Source organism: Crassostrea angulata, chromosome 5 (genome assembly GCF_025612915.1).
Source record: "Crassostrea angulata isolate pt1a10 chromosome 5, ASM2561291v2, whole genome shotgun sequence".
NCBI classification, from domain to species: Eukaryota; Metazoa; Mollusca; class Bivalvia; order Ostreida; family Ostreidae; genus Magallana; species Magallana angulata.
Genome location: NC_069115.1, coordinates 17974940 through 17994677, shown reverse-complemented (window position 1 = coordinate 17994677; position 19738 = coordinate 17974940).

Below are 19738 nucleotides of genomic sequence, written 5' to 3'. Positions count from 1 at the left end.
TTCGTTGGATGTGTGGTGTTAGTGTATGAAATAAATCTTCAAAATGTATCTGTGGTTTTCCTTTGCTAAACATGAAATCTGAAATATTAAGTAAGTGTATTCATTATTTGTCCTTTTGTTTTCTCTCCTTGTTTATAATTAACAACGGTGAATTAACGGATAATTAAGCTGTTTACTTCTAGACACCTCTGATTATTTTTGGCAACCGTCCAATTTGTCAAATGGTCATTATTTAAAAAAAAAAATTGATAAATGACTATTTTGTGCTGCCAATAATCAAAAATTGCGTTGCCTTGTACTTATTTGATATAAAGACATCTCTCCGATACTTTTTTCAGATCGGCGTGCCTTTAACAAATATTCTACTACCTTTAGATTAAATCGACCGATATGAGCAGACGACAGTCAATTTGCCGTCTCTCGATTCACAGGTTTTACAGGCATCTCACATTTATGCTTGTTATACAGTAACTTCTATAATATTAATGAATTGCTTATCAGATCAGTAAAACGAATTTATTATGATTAAAAAATGCATGAAATGCTTTAGCAGAAATACCTTGGGAAATCCTCTCATACTGATAAATAATTTCTAGAACGCGATGTACATGTACGCCAATGGTTTCTAGTCATGATTCGTTATTTAAGTGGGACTTTTAACACTTCAGTCTAAACCTGTTGCCCTTGTTTTATGTTCTCCTTTTGACCTTTATTTATACAAAACTGTGTTGTTATTACAAAAGGCTTAAACTTTCATATTCTTGAAATTAATATCAATACAAAGCTTATTGATTTTTTTTTTATTTGAGTAATGACATCTGTTGTCTCTTTAGTATGGAAGTTTCTTTGTTAAATAGATAAGCAAATCAACACAAGCATACACCTTAATAAAGATATAAAGATATATATTCAGGACCCAGTAACGTTATTTATCTATGAAAGACAATTATGTATTTCTTTAATAGACAAGATAAACAGCAAAAAAAATTGCAAGATAATATAGACATATAATATTCTATTTGTCTTGACACATTTGCATTAGGGAGTCAGTAAAATATGGCAATGTCTAATGGATGCTTAACAATTTTTTAAATCTTTTCAAATTTTTATTATAACTATCTATATGAATGAATACATGTACCTTCCCTTAATTGCATGAAAACGACTTCGTTAATCAGTTTTAAAAGAAATACAATTAAAATATGTAAGTATAAATATTCAGTTGAAAATTAATACTTTTAATTAATGAGTTAATTAAGTTATCACACTAATTTAATAGTCTGCAAGTCGTACTAGTCATTCTGATCATTTGCTGCGTTTTCATTCAATTAATTCATTAAAAAACCACTATGCGAAAAATAATTGATTAAAATATCTGGTCAATTTGTTTTTAGATACGTCGGAAGAACCTTGTGCACCTAATGTGCGAACGAAACGTGGCCTGAGGAATATTGAGAAATGATAGGTTATAACTATTTACACGTTAAAATCAATTAATTTTAAAATTCAGTTGGACTATGACGTCTGTGGAAATGACGTAATAATGTATGCACATTTTATTTATTTATTTAGTTTTTATTAATTTGTATAAAACGTAGGAGTACACCTTGTTTTCGTTATTTGACGAAAATATGAAAGGAAAATTGGTAAAAAAAAAAAAAAAAAATTAAACAAATTTGTATAGCAAAAATCTCGAAATTTTTTATATTTTGTAGCTTTGTCCATATGATAAAATAAATCTACATTCGATATGAAGATTTGGCCCAGTAACTGTATCTTACCCACCACCAACTCTTCTAAAAAGAAAAAAAAAATTAATATGACTAGTGCACCAATTCAAAATATTCTTAAATCACCTCTGAACGGATTACCATTACTCCAGATCCTTTAAATAGTTTCGTTTTTTTGTAAATATTTTTTGTTTCATCATTAATTAATTCATGACCAAATTTCTTTCCATCGCCCAATTTATCGTTTTTTGTTTTTTGGTTTGTTTTTTTTTTGGTTCGCTTTTGCTGTAGTGAAACTGAATGGTACAAACTTCCCAACAACACAAAAAAATGTTCTCCTAATACACACAAATGTCTATTTATATAACTTTGATAAATGATTTATTGTCGTCTTAATTACACAATGCCAGTCTTTGAGACTCTTGGGGTCTCATTCAGACAGCCCTGCTCCACAAGTCGTTTTTGAAACTAAAGGTGACACTTCCACAGGAAAGTAATAAATTTCAACCTGCAGATGTAAACCTTACGAGACACCGCAGAAACAGAGAGAGAGAGAAAGGAACAGGGTTTCTCCCTTTGAAAATAGAAATAATAGCTGTAATTTATACCACTTTCTGTCTTCCATTTCAAAAGAAGCTATACGTAATCATACATAGAGCTATTTATGAAGGAAATTTAAAGGAGAACGCCGAATGGTGTATCAATTTTAAATTTATGTATATAACCTGTGAGCGGATTGTCACTCATTCGTAGCATGACCATATATCCTTTGAAAAATGAAATTTTACTCCTGTTATGAAAAACGTCTTGCATTTTAAAACCACAACGCGTAATTACTTCCGATTTCGCTTGAAATGTTTTCTGTTGATTTATGCTTACAGTTTGTGATTTATTTAAGCCGCTTTTTTCTAATTGCAACTTTATTTTTGATTTATTGACGGTGGTTGTAATACTATAGCTCATATAGGAATGTCTTACATACATGATTTAATGTGATACATTAGAAAAAATTGTTTCTTTTATGTATAGACATGTTTGCTTTCTGTATTTAAAGCTCTTTTGATGTATTAAAACAAATCAAGAACAATTCCAGTAAATAAAAGCCAGAATAAATGTGATCAAATTCATATCGTTTTAAAGAATGAATTCAATAGATACCCAATTTATAAAAGTATAAACATTGTTGGGGCAGTTTATGAAAAAAAAAATGTTAACTTTTTCAACCTGGGAAGCTATTTAAATTATGCATATACTTTTATTAGCTGCTATGAATTGTAGGGGAGACCATATTTCCTTAAAAATGACATTAAATTGAACAAAATTCAAGTCAGGCGTATTCATATTTTTGACGTTAGTCTTATTGTGACATTGGAAACATTCATTATACAATATATACTGATTTTTTGTCAATAAAAAAGCGATTTACAACCCAAATTAAATCATTAATAAACCAAGATGTTAGATTTTTTCAATATACATAATACTAAATATAATCCTCAAAGTCATACACAATTTGATTTTTCATAAACAAAACAATTTTCATTGTTGACAATTTCAATTTCAAAAATATGGAAATCGTCACATATTGTAATAAAGTACTTTCATTTCCATATATAGAACATGACTACAAGATTCAACTCCTTGATTTTATTTATAATACGTGATAGGCGCATTTCCATATTTAGGCAATATGTAAAGGAAGCATTTTTGCCAAAAACAAGTACCAAGTTCAGCATTTCAGTACACATTGTGGTGGTATACAGTTCCGTAAGATACATGTACCAGTGGCTCCCAAATAAACCTGGTCCAATAGAATGGTTACAGGATGTAAACAGTGATACGAACTGGTATCCTTACGTCACATGTCAACCGACGGAAAGATGAATACAATGTACTAGTGCACGTACCAGATGTGGTCCACCACCTCTACTATAGTATTTAGGGCCAGCTCCATTCACAAAGTGCTTGACTGATATAATAGGGATCCCCTTTAAAAGTACAGTTCCCATTAATAAATTTGTACTGAGTTTGAAAAGGAGGTGTTCTATGCTTGTTGTTTTCAATGTTTGGAGCTTCGTGTACTTTTATCTTGGTTTCTGTATTCTAAAAATAGCTGGTATATCAGTATACATTCTCGGATTATTTGAACGTGGTGTAATATTTAAAAGTATATTCAGGGAGTATAATTTTCATGTATTAAGACATCATATCCGATTTGTTGTTGGTAATATCGTAAAAAGTAAATTATGTTTAAACCAACAATTACTACAATATTTTCATTCTAAAGTATAAGAATTCAAAGTTCTTTGTAATACGTTTTGTTCAAACCTGCGAAATATATAATTATAATGTTTTGTGAGGCAAACAATACGAAATAAAAATCATCAAAACGTAATGTGTTGAAAATGTGTTTAAAGCAAAAAATATTGCAATATGTTCTAACCAGTAAAAATACATGTATGTTTATCACTGTCGTGTATCCGCGCCGGTAGTGACATGTTTGGATAACGTGAAAATGGCGTATCCATTGCAAAAACAATGAGTGTTGTGTCCTTTTTTCTATCGACAACGAGGTAAATATTAATTAAAATATCGTAATAGTCCTTTATATTTTTCTGAAGATTTTGCAGTTGAAAAGAGTGTGCGTTATTTTTGTTCATCGTTAATAAAAACGACTTATTTGTAGAAAAATCGATCGTTAACGTGTCATTTTAACGCTAAAACCAAGAACTATTTCTAGATTACGTAGATAATATAAAACATACTAAAAATCTGAAGCAGCCAAAATTTATTTAAAACATTAAATTAACCAAATAAAATCAAACCGATGTTTTTTTAATACATTAATATGTATAAATATAGCAATAACTTCATGCACCTGCTAAAGAAGTAGTACGGTTTGGATAAATAAATTATTCCGGTTTGGATGCTAAAATATAAATTGTGCAAATGGTACGGTTTGAATAATTTTAAGTTATAGCATTTTTGATATTTTAAACATAAAGAGAGCAGTTTGCATTTTATCGGTGTGCAACCGAAGATACATCTTTTTAAAAAATATTGGGTCATTCAATTACACAGCATGCAAAAGATGTATTTTAAGTCAGGTAAAAAGAACATAATGTACAGACGATGAATGTTTCTTTCCTGTCCGACATTTTTATAAATGTGATGAAACCAAAATACTTCCACATGTTCGAAGGGAACTAAAACTGGATGACTAAGTTCATTTCTTTAGACAAGCATGTTTTTTTCCGCTGATTAAATGGTATACAAATGTATTAAGTATATAATTGATCAGAAATTGATTATTTAACAAATAAGGAATCATTCTTTGATCGAATATCATGAGTTGATTATTTTGGTCGGGGCGTGGTCAAGCCCAATAAAGCTCGAAACGAAATTACACCTCACAATATCGAAAGAATGATTTCTTATTACTTATATTAATTTAATTCAAAGCAATTGTACTTTTAAATATTTGAATAAGCAAACGTCATTTGAATTTACTGGACTGCATATGAACAAATTGATACTTAGTGTTATCACATGAAAAAAAAAAACACTGAAAAATGTAAATATAGTTATATCAAGTTTTTTTTACTAACATTTCAAAAGACTACTTTCTTTAATTCTAAATTATAAAGAAAGTATGAGTTGAAACATGAGGAACACAATAAAATGTAAAAAAAAAAAAAAAAAAAAAGATTTTCACCTTTAACCTGAAAAGCAATACATATGCATATCGCGACATTTGAATTTCATCGCTTTCAAACTCACGAATTAACCAGACTATTTTATGAAAACGATAATAAACTTCATTTTTAATGAGTATAGAATAATTTTATTTTAAAAAATCCGAAAATTGAAAAACATGCGATCTGTCCTTTAACAGACAACTATCTACTACTTTTATGGCAAGCGACTATATGATGTGTTTTTTAGTTATTCTGAAATGATATAATCGTTAAGTACGTTTAACGGAGAACGTGCTTGGTAATAATATTATGAAAGTGAGCCTCGTTTTCATTCAATACCCAAGCCTGTACATCGCTAGACAAAGAAATATCTACAATTATTTCACTCCCAGTGATTATACTGATATAATACAAAGTACCATAGATGTCTGCCAAGTCATATATTTACTCTGTTGTTAGAAATAGTTGGTCCAAAAAATTCAAGTGATGTCGAGACCTAAGTAAACATAGCCATTTGATATGTACATTTATTCAATCATAATTCTAACCAGAAAATCAAAACGATTAATATGTATCAATTTATATCAAGAGGTTTTCTGTATTTGACTGATCTCTTTTATTTTTTCACGTTTAAAGCCGATAACGTTATAAAAGCACAACAATTGAAACTGTCGTAAACACATGTGTTTTTGTGTCGGTAAAGATTTTGGTAAGGCTGAATCTTTCGAAATTAATATCGATGGAATGATTATACAACAGACTTAACATATTTGTAAAGCACTCTGTATGCCATTTTTATAAGCCAATTGCAAGTTACTTGGAGCGTGTGTAAAATTTAAATTCAAATTACGGTATAGTAAGTTTTGTTGGCTTAAATGCACAAGTCTTTAACGTGTATGTTTATTTTTTTAAACAATGTGACTTTATATGTCTATCACATGATGATATCCATAATATTGAAAGCATGCTTTTCAATGAGGGTATGTATATCGCACAGTAGCGATGCTATATCCCCTTCGCGAGGGGAAATTAAAGGAACTGTTTACGCTCATATATTAATTACATCCAAACCGTATCAGATGCGTATCCAAACCGTTCCTGTTTTGAAAACAAGGTCATCCAAACCTGTTCCGTTGTTCAAAATTAATCGACATAAACTGCTTATTTACATAATTTTAACATAATCTTCGTAGAACTTTAAAGAGTTTATACACTTTTAAATAGATCTGACGATCTTTTTCATGTAAAGGTAGACAATGTATGCCTTAAATAACACGAAAACTTTTCAAGAAGCAAACGGAACCGCCATTTTCACTTTATCCAAACACGTCACTACCGGCGCGGATACACGACAGTGTTTATGCCAGCGAAAAGTACATTTCGATCAAACTTACATAAAAAACAATAAACTATAAAATGTCTAGCATGATATATTTAAATTAGCAAATATTTCAATTGTACAACCCATCAAAAAATACAGTATGTTCAAAACAAATTAACAACTTAATGAACAATATGGCCAACACAAGTAAAAAATGTTAAAACTAACATAATTTAAGATATGTATAAACTATCAAAATGTTAATATTTTCAAACCACCAAAAAGTACGATATGTTCAAATAATCAAATTATACGATATGTTTACATCATCAAAAGTACGAAATGTTCAAATAATCAAATCATACGATATGTTGATTTAAATTTTCAAACACATCATTATATGTACATGGAATTTACAATTAAAAAAACATGTATTTATCTCCTCTTTATCTTGGTTGCACACACTTGAGTAATTTTTTTAACTGATTTCGAAAAAAACGAATGTATAAATGATGAGATGTTTATTTTTAAAGTACATGTAGTTGAATATTGTTTTTTTTAATTTATTTCATTATCACAGTTGAATAAAAACCCCTTTTTCTTAATCAAATAGTTGTGTCAAAGAATACATAACAGCTTTTAGCTATTTCATGTGTATCTTTGAAAAATAATATATAAGGCATGTCTACTAGATTATATTTATTACATGTATTATGATTTCCTTACCTTTGTTAACTTTATTTTGCATATATCATAGACACATCTTGACTTTAAGGTGTAACGAAAGGTGTTACAATATGGTAAATGGGTCTTAAGATTGAAAAGTGGTATTTCTTTTACCAATACAAAAAACGCAATTGTTAGTTTCTGGTTCAATATCCCCCCCACCCCCGCCAAAAATTATCAAAATGATAACTTTTATACATACAATGGAATTGCTATAAAAGGACAGACAGTAATTTTGACTAAATCTATATCTGAAACATCATGTGAAATATTTTATTACTACAAATCTAATGAATACTTATTATGATGCTATTTGATAGGAATACACTGATGATGGACATTCTTTGTAGTGCAACCTCGAAGGTTCTCTGCTTCTAATATATCGAGTAGGCGATCTCCAAGAAATTGAGGTTTCCTTACGACAAATAAATATAATCATCTGCCCACTACAGTAGGAGGCCGTGTCTCCAAGTAAGCTATTTTTACCAAAAAAATGATAAGTTTATGAAACCTTCAGGAAAAATCACACGCAGTTGAAGATAATGAATGACGTTCATATTTTTCATGAATTGGACAGGCCTTGCATTACATCAGATGTATAGCTAATTTGCGCTGGATATTAAATACTTAATGAAAAAAAATATAATTGACGTCACAGGTTGTTGAATTGGGACGGTTGCTGACTCTAGTCTAGTGCATTGGTTTGACCACATACTTTTTTATTTTCACTTGCTGTGTGTGCATCTTGCTGGCCTTTTACGTATATACTTTCACATCGGATATCCTTATCCTATAAGCAACAAGTACTTTAAACAAGTGAATTGTTTATCAAAATGAAGAAAACAATGTTACCCCCATTAATCCTTGCCTGACTTCTTGTACGAGATTGTTTGACATGCTTTTTTTTTAAATCGAGATACGACACATTTTAAATAGCTGTAAAATAAGCGTCACAAATTGAAATTGAACACTTTATTTAAAGATATATTTTCAATTTCTTTTTTCATTCGCATTGACTTACTACAATTTAGTACAAATGCCAGATTTATATATATTTTGTCGAGATGGGATTATGCATAATATGGAATTTTCAATAGATATCAATATCTGCAGAAGAAGACGTTAAAAATAGATAAAAGTTTGACCAAAATGTAATGTTACAAGCTACTTATTTTAGTTCATGTATTGAGCAAGATTTGAATATCTATAAAACTTAATTCGCCTTGTTTAAAATATGAATATTTAAGCGTTCATATTTTTCAGAACAGAGGGGGAGGGACTATCATGATGTATTTTGCCGACATTTTTTTATGCTTCGGCTTTTTTTTTTTTTTTAGAAATGATTTTGTTTTACAAATATGTAAAATCAGTGTTATTAATTAGTAACATATACTTAATAATCATTAACATGTTAAACTATGTGTTGCAGTAAAGTGTGACTTACATGGTTCAATACACGTATTTCTTGTCCAACTAACAAATAATATTCTTAGCGCATTGTGATTAGTGAAAGCTATTGAGGAAGAAAATAGTATATCGTGATGCTACTGTAATTTTTAGCATGTTGGTGTGTATATTACATTTACATGTACAGGGTGATCCAAAATATAATATCAATATAATTTCCAAAATAAAATAAATGTATATTACATTTACATGCACAGGGTGATCCAAAATATCTGATACTGTTTTTAAATGTCCATTACGGTTTCGAAGAACAAATTTAAATTTAGTGAAACATACCGTATAAATATACAAGGGGTACAATTTTATATTATGTGGGTTAAGTGTGTTTTGCGTACTTTACATAACAGAACTGGGAAATTAAATAATAGCATAAAAATCACAGAATAACGTCCTATGGTTAACTTGATGTTTTTCGTTTTCCAGGTACAAAATATAGTTTTGTGATAACTTGCCATCGCGCCCTGTTTTACACTTCTGTTTGGTTCCTCTCCACATTTTATTAGTCCCCTACCGGTAATGTTCATAAAGAATGTGTCTCCTCTTGCAAATTTATATCAAATTGTATGCATGCGTTATGCCTTACGTTGTTTTATATTACTACATAAATCTCATGCACATTCATATTTGCCCCTTCTGTGATTAATTGCAAATTTAAGGCATATTTCAATACAGTTGTGGATTTTTTAAAATATTTCTACTTGAGGTAATGGGCATGTGAAAACTGAATCCTTTTCAATTCGTTCTTACTTTATGGTAACGTTGTGGAGTTCTGAAGACAAAAGAACCAAACTGCTGTCTATACCGTTATTTACAGCACAAAAATCTATATGTAACTAGAATTTCTTGCAATTGTGTAATTTAAACCTGCCTTCCAATTTAACACACAGTTGTATTATTCATCAGTGTTAAGTGACAACTTTTGTTCAAGTACCTAGTAAAAAGAATAATATATGCATTGTTTGGTGTCTTGATTTATACTTTTATGATGAGTTCAGTGGGAAAATTTGTGCTTGGAGCATTAACTGGTGTTAAACTTTCAAATAATTGAAGTGAAGTGTAACGCTAACGTGATGTACGAGTTGTTTTTTTAAATATGCTCTGTACCTTCATAGAATCATGAATGTCAAAGGCAGCCTTTTATCTTAATTTTCTTTTTTATATTTGTTATGGTTTAAAAAGGGTTATCTGGTGCGACACTACCATTCGAAAATTAAACCTGTTTGAATTGTAGGCTATCGAACAATAATTTTGTTTTCAACTTGGATTTATTTGTCATGCAGTCAAGCAACGTAAGACTCTTGATACAATGATCTAATGACATACTCATTAAAATAACATTTGCCTTTTTCGTTGCATGGTGTAGTAACGCTCTCTGGAACCATTTGATTTAATCCAATACGTTTTCTGTAAAAGTGAACGTTACTGGAACTAAAAAACACTTAATGTTGTATATTATGCTTACTTGTAATCAAAGTACTGAAGTACTGACGGAAGTTGATTTTATCGATTGTTATTTATTTTAAAATCAACGATATGGCATTTTGCATGGCAAGTCAATTCCTATAAGTATTTGAATTACGCACATTTTTATAATATGAATCCTACAGGAATTTCGTGAAAATCCAATATCAATCATGTTGTGTAATATTCAAAGAATTATTCCATCAAACTACGTATTAGTAATCGAAATAGTTATGAGAAATTGTATGGATCCAAGCAAAATTGAAATCTACTCTCGTTCAACCAGACTCTCAGCTGTATCCGTTAATCTCCGACAAGCAAGAGAGACTTTATGCTTGTCGGAGATTTACGGAGACAGCCGAGCGTCTGTTTGAACGAGACTATTATATTAAACTCTGGCGTAGGAATACATGAAATGTACGACCTCAAAAAATATCTAAACTGTTCGTACCATTTAAAATCTGACTATTTACAAGGTATCTATAAATGAGTTCCCTTGAAGAACAATGCTTAACAACTCATTACATCGAATTTATTGATTAGAACTAAATGTTGTCAGCGGTGTTGATTTGTGCTTAGGTCCAAACACTGTTTCACTTTCGGTTTGTCTGAGTGACTCCAAAAATGGTACAATAATTATGTATCACCTTTGCATCAGAAATCAAAAGTCACATCTTTTTTTTTTTTATCATATAAAGAGTTTAACAATTGCAAGACCTCATTTTAAATATAACCTCTGTGGTATAATTACCCACAATGATAAATCCCAGTTGAATTCAACATGGTTTTTCGGTTATCGATTTTCATATTTTCCAGAACATTACTAGACAGACCATTGTGTACCAGTCTATACATCAATGATCCATTTAAATCTGTTAGACTGTAAATTACCTCAACTGTTACACCTGTCTGCGCAAGCAGTGAGCGCAGAGGGCATGCTACCGGCCGGAAGCCATGAAACTCCTTAACCAAATCTTCCTGTAGACCTTGGACCACGGGACCTAACATCCCTGACAAGAACGAAGCTAATTTGACATTTACATTTCTTGATTGAGAGTTTAATTTTAACCACACTGGGACATACTAGCCTCCCACTCTCCGTCCCGTTGTGGGCGCCTGGGGACATCTTGAATAGCAGTGCCATTAATATCAGTGCGCTTGTCGATGTCACCGGAAGCTGTGTGATTTCACAGATTATTGAAACAAATTCCCCAAGCCCAGGATGAGAAAAATATCTACGTTTTTGATTGACGCAATTCTGCCTGACAAGTTGAAAAATTGATCTACAAATTATTTTTAATTGGGAAAACAATGTATGGCCTTTTCATGAACTGAGGATCAAGATATTGACATGCACTAGTATCTAATTTGAGAAAATTGGCTTGCATTTGGTTTCCTATTTACACCTCGAAATCAACTACAAATGATCTATTTATATCTTTAATTATAAGCTTAAGCTATTGTTTCAACAAAATATGCCTTCAGTATTAAGATAATGGTGCCATTTTGAGAAAAAAGACTACATTTACTTTGTATCCATGTGTTAAAAAAAATACCAAATTTAAAAAATAGAAAAATAATTTTTCTTTCTTGTATTAAACTTGTAAAATTATGATGGTTAATGCAACTGCATAGCTTTTAAATTAAAAAGCACAAGAAGAAAAAAAATAATTTTCGTTCAAATTTAGAATCTTTTGCTTACATGGGTAGTACACATTTTTTGTTGTTGTAAATTTTGGCATTAGTGCTGCAGTAGGTCTTGAAAAGGTATTTTTTGAAAGACGTTCTTTCCTTACGGGGGGAGGGGGTCTTAAACCCCCTTTTAATTTAACAATCTTGATTCCCTTCAACTTTCGTATAGATATTCTGTGTCAAACTGACTGAACCTAAGGTGTAAGTGGTTTTGTATAAGAAGACAATTGCAATGTATAAACTGATAAAAGGGACAACGTATGATCTGTATAGCTCACTACAGCATTTAAATACCAAGCTTAATTTATGCCCTGATATTGACAGTTGATGATGCGTCTTTTTTTTTTAAATTTTTTATGTTCCCCAAACGGAATCGTGTTTGCTTTGATACATACATGTTCAATGCATTTTGATAGTTTTTTCTCTTCACTTTTCCTGATATTGAGCCAGCATGAATTATTGTGGTTGACCATAAGACATTCCTTCGGTCCTTTTTGGAAACTGTTGATGAGTGATAAAAGAATTCAAATCGAGGCTTGTATTTTAATGAAGGACATTTATGATATGGAATGTTGCAGCATTGAATGTCTTATAACTTTGTCTATTCTTTGCATTTTTGTCGATTTATGCTACAATTAATGACTTTCAATACTTATACATCTTATATTAACAATTAAGACACAAGCTGTAATTTGAAAGGGTTCGAATACCTTATTTGACATTTGTGACTGTTTGTTTGATTTTTGGAGAGTTTATTGAGTTTTGTATTGTTCTTGTTTAAATGACTATATTTGTTTATATGTTTGTTTTTATTCTTCTAAAATTGGCCCATTGTTAATGTTAAACAACAATGAAAAATAAATTTGCTAATATTGAATAAGTTTTTAAGTGCAGGGTTTTCAGCCTTAAAGCATGAAAAGCTTATTTCAGACTGTCCCCTTTGATGTAACGTAACTAACGCAAAATGCACTGTTCACTTGGCTCCATTTTCAATTGCCTTCTGTGGCTGTGAGCAGATGGGACTAGCGAGAAAAAGTGAACTTAAGAAGAATCAATTAACTAAACACATTGTATTTAATTCCCAGAACGTGCATTTTATATTTGGCATGCTAGTAGTAAAACAAGTTTTCCTTCCTTGTTTTTGTTAGTGATTTATCAATATTACCGCATTACACCTACGATTTCGATGTAATAGGTAAACTAGACTTCTGTTAAAGATATAGTGTAACGCGGTTTTTTTGTACATTTTCGTATGTAACCAAACACAGTTTATTTTACATTCAGTTAATTATTTTCCAACAACGATGTAGAAAAAAAATCAATAACATTTAAACAAATTCCACGATCGTGCACATTTAAAACAAGCTACTAGAAAATTCTGATATCATAGAGATAGTGGGTTATTTGCACACAATTTTACGTGACTTAGTATTGTCTGACCTTTCAAATATTCGTCATAAATCATTTGTACACTTCATAGAAAAGGGAAAAATCCTACAGTTATCATTATAAATCAAATTCTACTCGCCCTTATTTGAGTTTACGTTAAAAAGATTTGTTTTCTGTCACAAATCAGAAAAAAGGAACTCATGATTTATCACGGATCATCTGTATTATAGGTGTCAAGGTTTTTAATGAATCCTTTAACCGAAATGTTGTCAATTTAATAGCATTCAAAAATTCGTTTCAAAAAGTGAGGTGAATTTCATTTTCCATGGTATTACAAACGAGCGAAATGATCAGCTATAGGTATGCCTATTACATTCATTACCCGAATCGTTTTTTTAATTAGATTGATAATTAGATAAAAGAAAAAGATACCTTGACTTTTATGTCCTGTAAGAAATATTTTTTTGAAGTATTCGTGAGAATACATTAATCAACTGACAACGACTTTATGCCAATGACTATGACAAACATTATGAAACTTCCTTTGTTAACTGCTATTGTAGTGTTGAGATAAAAATACCCAATATACAATAACACATATATTACATGCGTCAAAGGGTAAAAACAGTAAAAAAAAAAATTGACGATCATTAAGAGAGATAATTCTTTCAATTATAGTTTTAATGAATTAACAAAGATATAATTAACAGTTTTCATTACTAAACAATTTTAAATAATTGTTGAAATTTGTAAACATTTGGTTTCGGACAAAATTCTCTAGATAACACTTTTTTGAAATCTAATTTCATTATTTCGTTGTTTGAACCTATATGGTATTAAAAATCGTAATTCCAACGATAATTTGGTGTCCTGAAAACGTAGATTTCGAATATAAACAGTGAATAACAATATATATAACAACTTCGTGTGTGATAGTAATATTTATTCCTGGAAAAGATTGATGTAGGAAGGGTATCAGGTGATGGTATTGTTTGACATTTAAAAAGAAGACATTTAAGGCAAGTAGATGTATGTGGCTTTGTGTCGTATAAGTGTACCAATGTCAAGGTTGCATTTCTGTTCATGTCTTTGGTGGAATTGCAAACAAAATCATGCATAAAACCAACTATATATAATATACCATTACATATAAAGACACCAGTTAGGCCACATTTGATTTCAATGAGTTGGATGATATATTTATATAAAAATATTATAACTTTCATGATTTGAGAAACTATTCTCCGATACCCTACACACCGTATCTTCACAGATGCCCAACAGAGTGCAAACATGTAGTATTTTATATTATAAAATTCTTAAGGGGGTTTATAAATGTATATAGACTATACAAGTGTATTCACTTTCCACAGAATTCGTTGTACTGTAGATTTCTTGTTTTACGCGTGTACTAAACTCCGCAATTCGATCGTTTTCCATTCATTCGCGAGAACATGAAATCGTGAATGTCAAATTTGTAGTTTTGGATTTGTCCGAAAAATATTAACAAGAGTTTAAATGGGAATCTAAAGTATGGGGCGTTTGCTGTTAATAATTTTAACAGATTAATGTATATCAGATAAGTGTATAATTGATGTCATTTGAGTATTATGTTTGTATATCAATAAAAATTGCAACGGTCCTAAATCTTTATTTGCAATAATACAAGTAAAACTGTTTTTTTTTTCTTGTTGCATTATTATATTGCTTGACAAGCACAAATTACTATGAAACATATTTTCAAAAGATTCTAACATTATTTTTATTTAACCACAACCACATAATTTATATAACAAACATGTATATACTACTTCTACATTAATATTTCAAGAGCATTTTACACAGTGTCACAGTGTCACATCATTTTTATCAGCAAATAACAAACGTTCTCCTTTTTTTATCTTAACCCGAATTCCTGTAAACATATGCATGTGACAAATATTGTTTGCTACATTGTTGAAATTAATGTACCTGAACATGTCTCTCGGGTTTTTTAAAGCTATCTGGAACACCGCTTGAATCTGTGGTTAAGTAATAAATGGGCATTATTTTCTATTTTAGGCCTGAATTTGGAGAAAGCAGAGAGAGACAGAATCATCATGAAAGAACGCTAAAGATTAATAGAAGGGACAGAATTTAAAAGCTTTCTGGTGAACAAAACAACATAACTGGTATCCCTGCATAAGACAATAAAAATTCCATTTTTCACAGTTTTGGTTTTATAATGTATTGTAAAATTAAAGCCAGACTCTAGGTCTTGATCTTTGTAAGCTTATAAATGAAATACGATAGAAGGCATTCTGTTTTGTGATTCAACTCTTGCCGTCTCGAAAAATAAAGTTCCTTACAACTGTTATGTCTAAAATTTACCTGTTTGACAAGAACGATGCCAAAGAAGTATAAATGCGTATCTGTATGAGTTCAGAATAACAATAAAAATTTGCAGTCGAATAATTGAAGCTCTAAATATGATTTATTTCATCGTTTATTTATTTTTTACGAGAATTGTTTCTTTGGAAGAAAGTTAAGAACCAGGCCAAGCATTACTAACCATTATTATTGATTTACCAAGGCGATAAAGAGTAACAACTGTGATACAGCATCAACAAGGTCTTGGTGCAATGCAATTTTAGCGAGACAGTAAATAACCGTGTTAAAAAGGTGCCTAACTGTCCTTGTAACATTAAATAGTTGAAGGTTAAACAAATCTAAATCAAATATAGAAAAGCTGGATGAGGAATCAGAATTGCTCCGATTTTTTTTTATTCTGGCGACTTTTTTTTAAGAAGCAGGGAGGCAACAAGTGGCGATAAATTACTCGAGATCGCTAAATAAAGCACTGAATTTGCCTATTTGAAAGAATTGTGGTTTACCACATGTTGCGTTCTTGTCTTGCTTCAAATAAGTTAAAAATGTAATTATAAAGCAAACTGGTGAACAACTTATGAAGAAAATTGAGTGTTGAAAACAAATAATTCTTGAACAATTACATGCAAAATTTTGGCTTTGTGGCATTTTTTTTTTTTTGAAGAAATGTAATTTATTTTAACATCAAGTACATTAAATTATAAAAATGTCATTAAACAAAAAAGGTACTTACTTATAAGTTCAGCATTAACCTTTCCAAATTTGTACGGAATACATATAGATACATTAAAATGCAGATACCTGTTTAATTCATGAAGAAGAAATACCAGTATGGTGGCTGGTAAAGAAAGCAACTTGTAAAAATAGAGTTAAACTGTCAAATATCATTTAAAAAAATAATTATTATACAAATATTTTCAACTTCTGGTAAGAATAATAAGTTATTTATCAAACTAACTAAATGTTCATAAAATTTGCAATGGTACAACGGTCACGCAAACATCTGCATGTAGCAATGGTCAAAGTTTATTCAGATAAGAACTTCCGCATCTGTTCTTTCTCACTTCCGGTTCAGCGACACCTATAAATTATCTATGAACACAATTGGAAGACATTGAGAACCTTGGTTAAATCGTAATCATACACTATACTTCAATCTGTTAGACGGTATTACGCGTACTCTTTCTACATCTGTACTTTCAGGTATTATAGCCAGGGGGTTGCTCCAGTTTCCGATCCTAGACTTAAAACTAACAGGATTGAGTGAACCAATTTAGTCAATGGCTTTAAAACTAATTTCCCGGATATATTCAATGTAAGATTTACACTTGAATTATAAGCTTTTAAATTATTTCTAGCTATCTCGTTCATTGGGATGACAAAGGAAACTATTATCATTTGCACATCCAATTGGATAAGTTTCCACACTTCGTGGTTCTTAAAGCGATTGCTCGAAGCCTTAATATAGCGGTTGCAATACTGATACACACATTATGAATAAGATTAACTAATACAGTGCATTATTACAAAAATGTTTTTTGTCATTAACCAAGAATACTATGAACTAAGCTAACATTAATGATATTTTTCTTCAAGGTGACAAACGGTAATTGGGAGTGTTTCGTTGTAGCTTGATTTGTTGTTGATGTCTTCAGGCAAAGTGCAATTTACGTCTTTACAACATATTGGAGGTCTTCTTAGAAACTGTGCAAGGGTCAGTTTGCGCCTACGTAACTCACATTTCGAGTGTTTGCCATTCATTCCAGCCAAATGTTGACCAATCAAAATGTATGATTATAGTTAATGTCCAGTCCATATTCTCTCAGTTTATCTTTCAAATTTTTGTTGTCTTTATCATTGTGTCTTTAGGCAAGGAACTCCTTGCACAAACTGACACCGATAAAAATAACCTTGACCTTTACTAAGCTAGACTCTCCTCAATTTCTCATGAGTGGTAATTGATTGCAAATTCTCTTTACACGTGTCCTACATCGAGGAGTCTATGCATCAACCTTGTTAATCATGTTTTAAATACTTCGTCGTGAAGAATTTTAGTGAAGTAAGAAAAAAGAGATTAGGAATGATGAGGTTGAGAATTAAGGGGGCAATTTGTCTTGGCTTATGACACCGAACACCGTTCGTGACATCTCCGAGCAAATTCGAGATAGGTACAGAGAGTGTCAATCTTCTGTATGTAAAACAAATGACGAAACAACCTTGAATCACATCATCAATAACTCTTATAAAACACAGTAGATTCGGGTTCGTTTTACTCACTTTACTTGTTGCCCTTCCTCCTTTTCTGCAAAGGGTTCACACTTCGTCTCACGTAACAAAAGAAGTTGAATTTCTTGAAAATCATGATCAGTTTTATATTTCAAATGAAATATTTCACGCAAAATTGATTGTGGTTATTCATGATGGGTGTCATCCTCGTCTATTTTATTCTTTCATAATCGTGTATACATATAGATATCTCTTCGGTCACGTACGATGTTAAAAGTACTTTTGGGCAATCGTAAAGCTACATGTACGTGCATGTATATATTTATCAGGAATCATTAAAAACCTGCATGAATAAGGAAATAAGATAGCAATTCAGAAGCTTCCCTATTCCTTTTTCTCGAAGAAGCAGTTAATCAATAATTTGAAAATATACATATCATTCCTGATTTTATTTTCTTTTAATAATTCAATTTACATCTTTGGTATTGAACGGGAAATTTGAATAAAATCGGGAACGGTTATAATAGCCCCTGTAAAGACGAGTTATTCAGCAATAAGCACCGACCTTGATGGTCGTTTATTTAAAACGGGCCACACTGAAACTCTTTAAAGTACATTCCATGACAAGGTCAGGTATTTAGTATTTTTTTTATTCTGGAGTAAATGGACTTGGTGATTTATGAAATTGCCTTTCTTGTATATCTCCAAATCAAGAAATAATGACTTGCAGAAAGACTGACCGAGAAACATCAAAAGGTGTATGTGATGTCGTGCTTTTAACACAATTGCGTCTAATCAAATATAATGATGGTATTTACACGCTTGGATTCTTGTTATGTCTTCGAGAAGACTTAAAAAAGACTAATAAATAAGAGGTTGCGAAGCATAGTTTTGTGTTTGGCTCGACCTTGCCAACACTTTTTTCACTCGTTTTGCACTTAACTGACGCTGAATCAAAAAAAATAATTTCATGGGGAACCATTTCAACAAATAGCGTAACAATACAACGAAGGCGTCTTGAAATCAAACAACTGGAATTCCAGAGCTTATTTTCGACCATTAGCAATGTCGGACGGGTTTTTTTCGGTAATTTCACAATGTATTTTGTTCGATATTTCCTGCATATTTGCACTATGTATTCATCAAAGGTCTTGAATGTTAATCAATAGTTGTTGACCAAAAACACAACATCTGCAGACATTGACATTTATTGAAAACAAATTCTCTCTTTTTGCTTGACGTTTAATTAACTGATAGAGGAACTTAATCATATTACATGAAATTTCTCATTGTTACATAAACTATCAAAATTAATTAATCAATATTTTTTGGAAAGCCACCTTAAAGTTTGATAAATGCACATTTTAATGAGGGCATTTCTATAGGTTTTCATATCTAATATGTTGCTTAGCACATATACTGTACACGCTTTGTCACACAGTGGGGTACCCCCACGAGGCTTGCCCAGGGCAACGTGTGGGGGGTTAACACACCTGTCAGGTAGATTACTGATAGACACACTCAGACGGTTTAATGCAATATCTTGATGAGTGCGTTGGTATATTATTTTTGATATCATATAATGATTTCCTAAATTACAACACCTTGTCTCACCTCACGCGCGGGGGGTTTTCATAGACACCACTATCTTTCTCTTCATC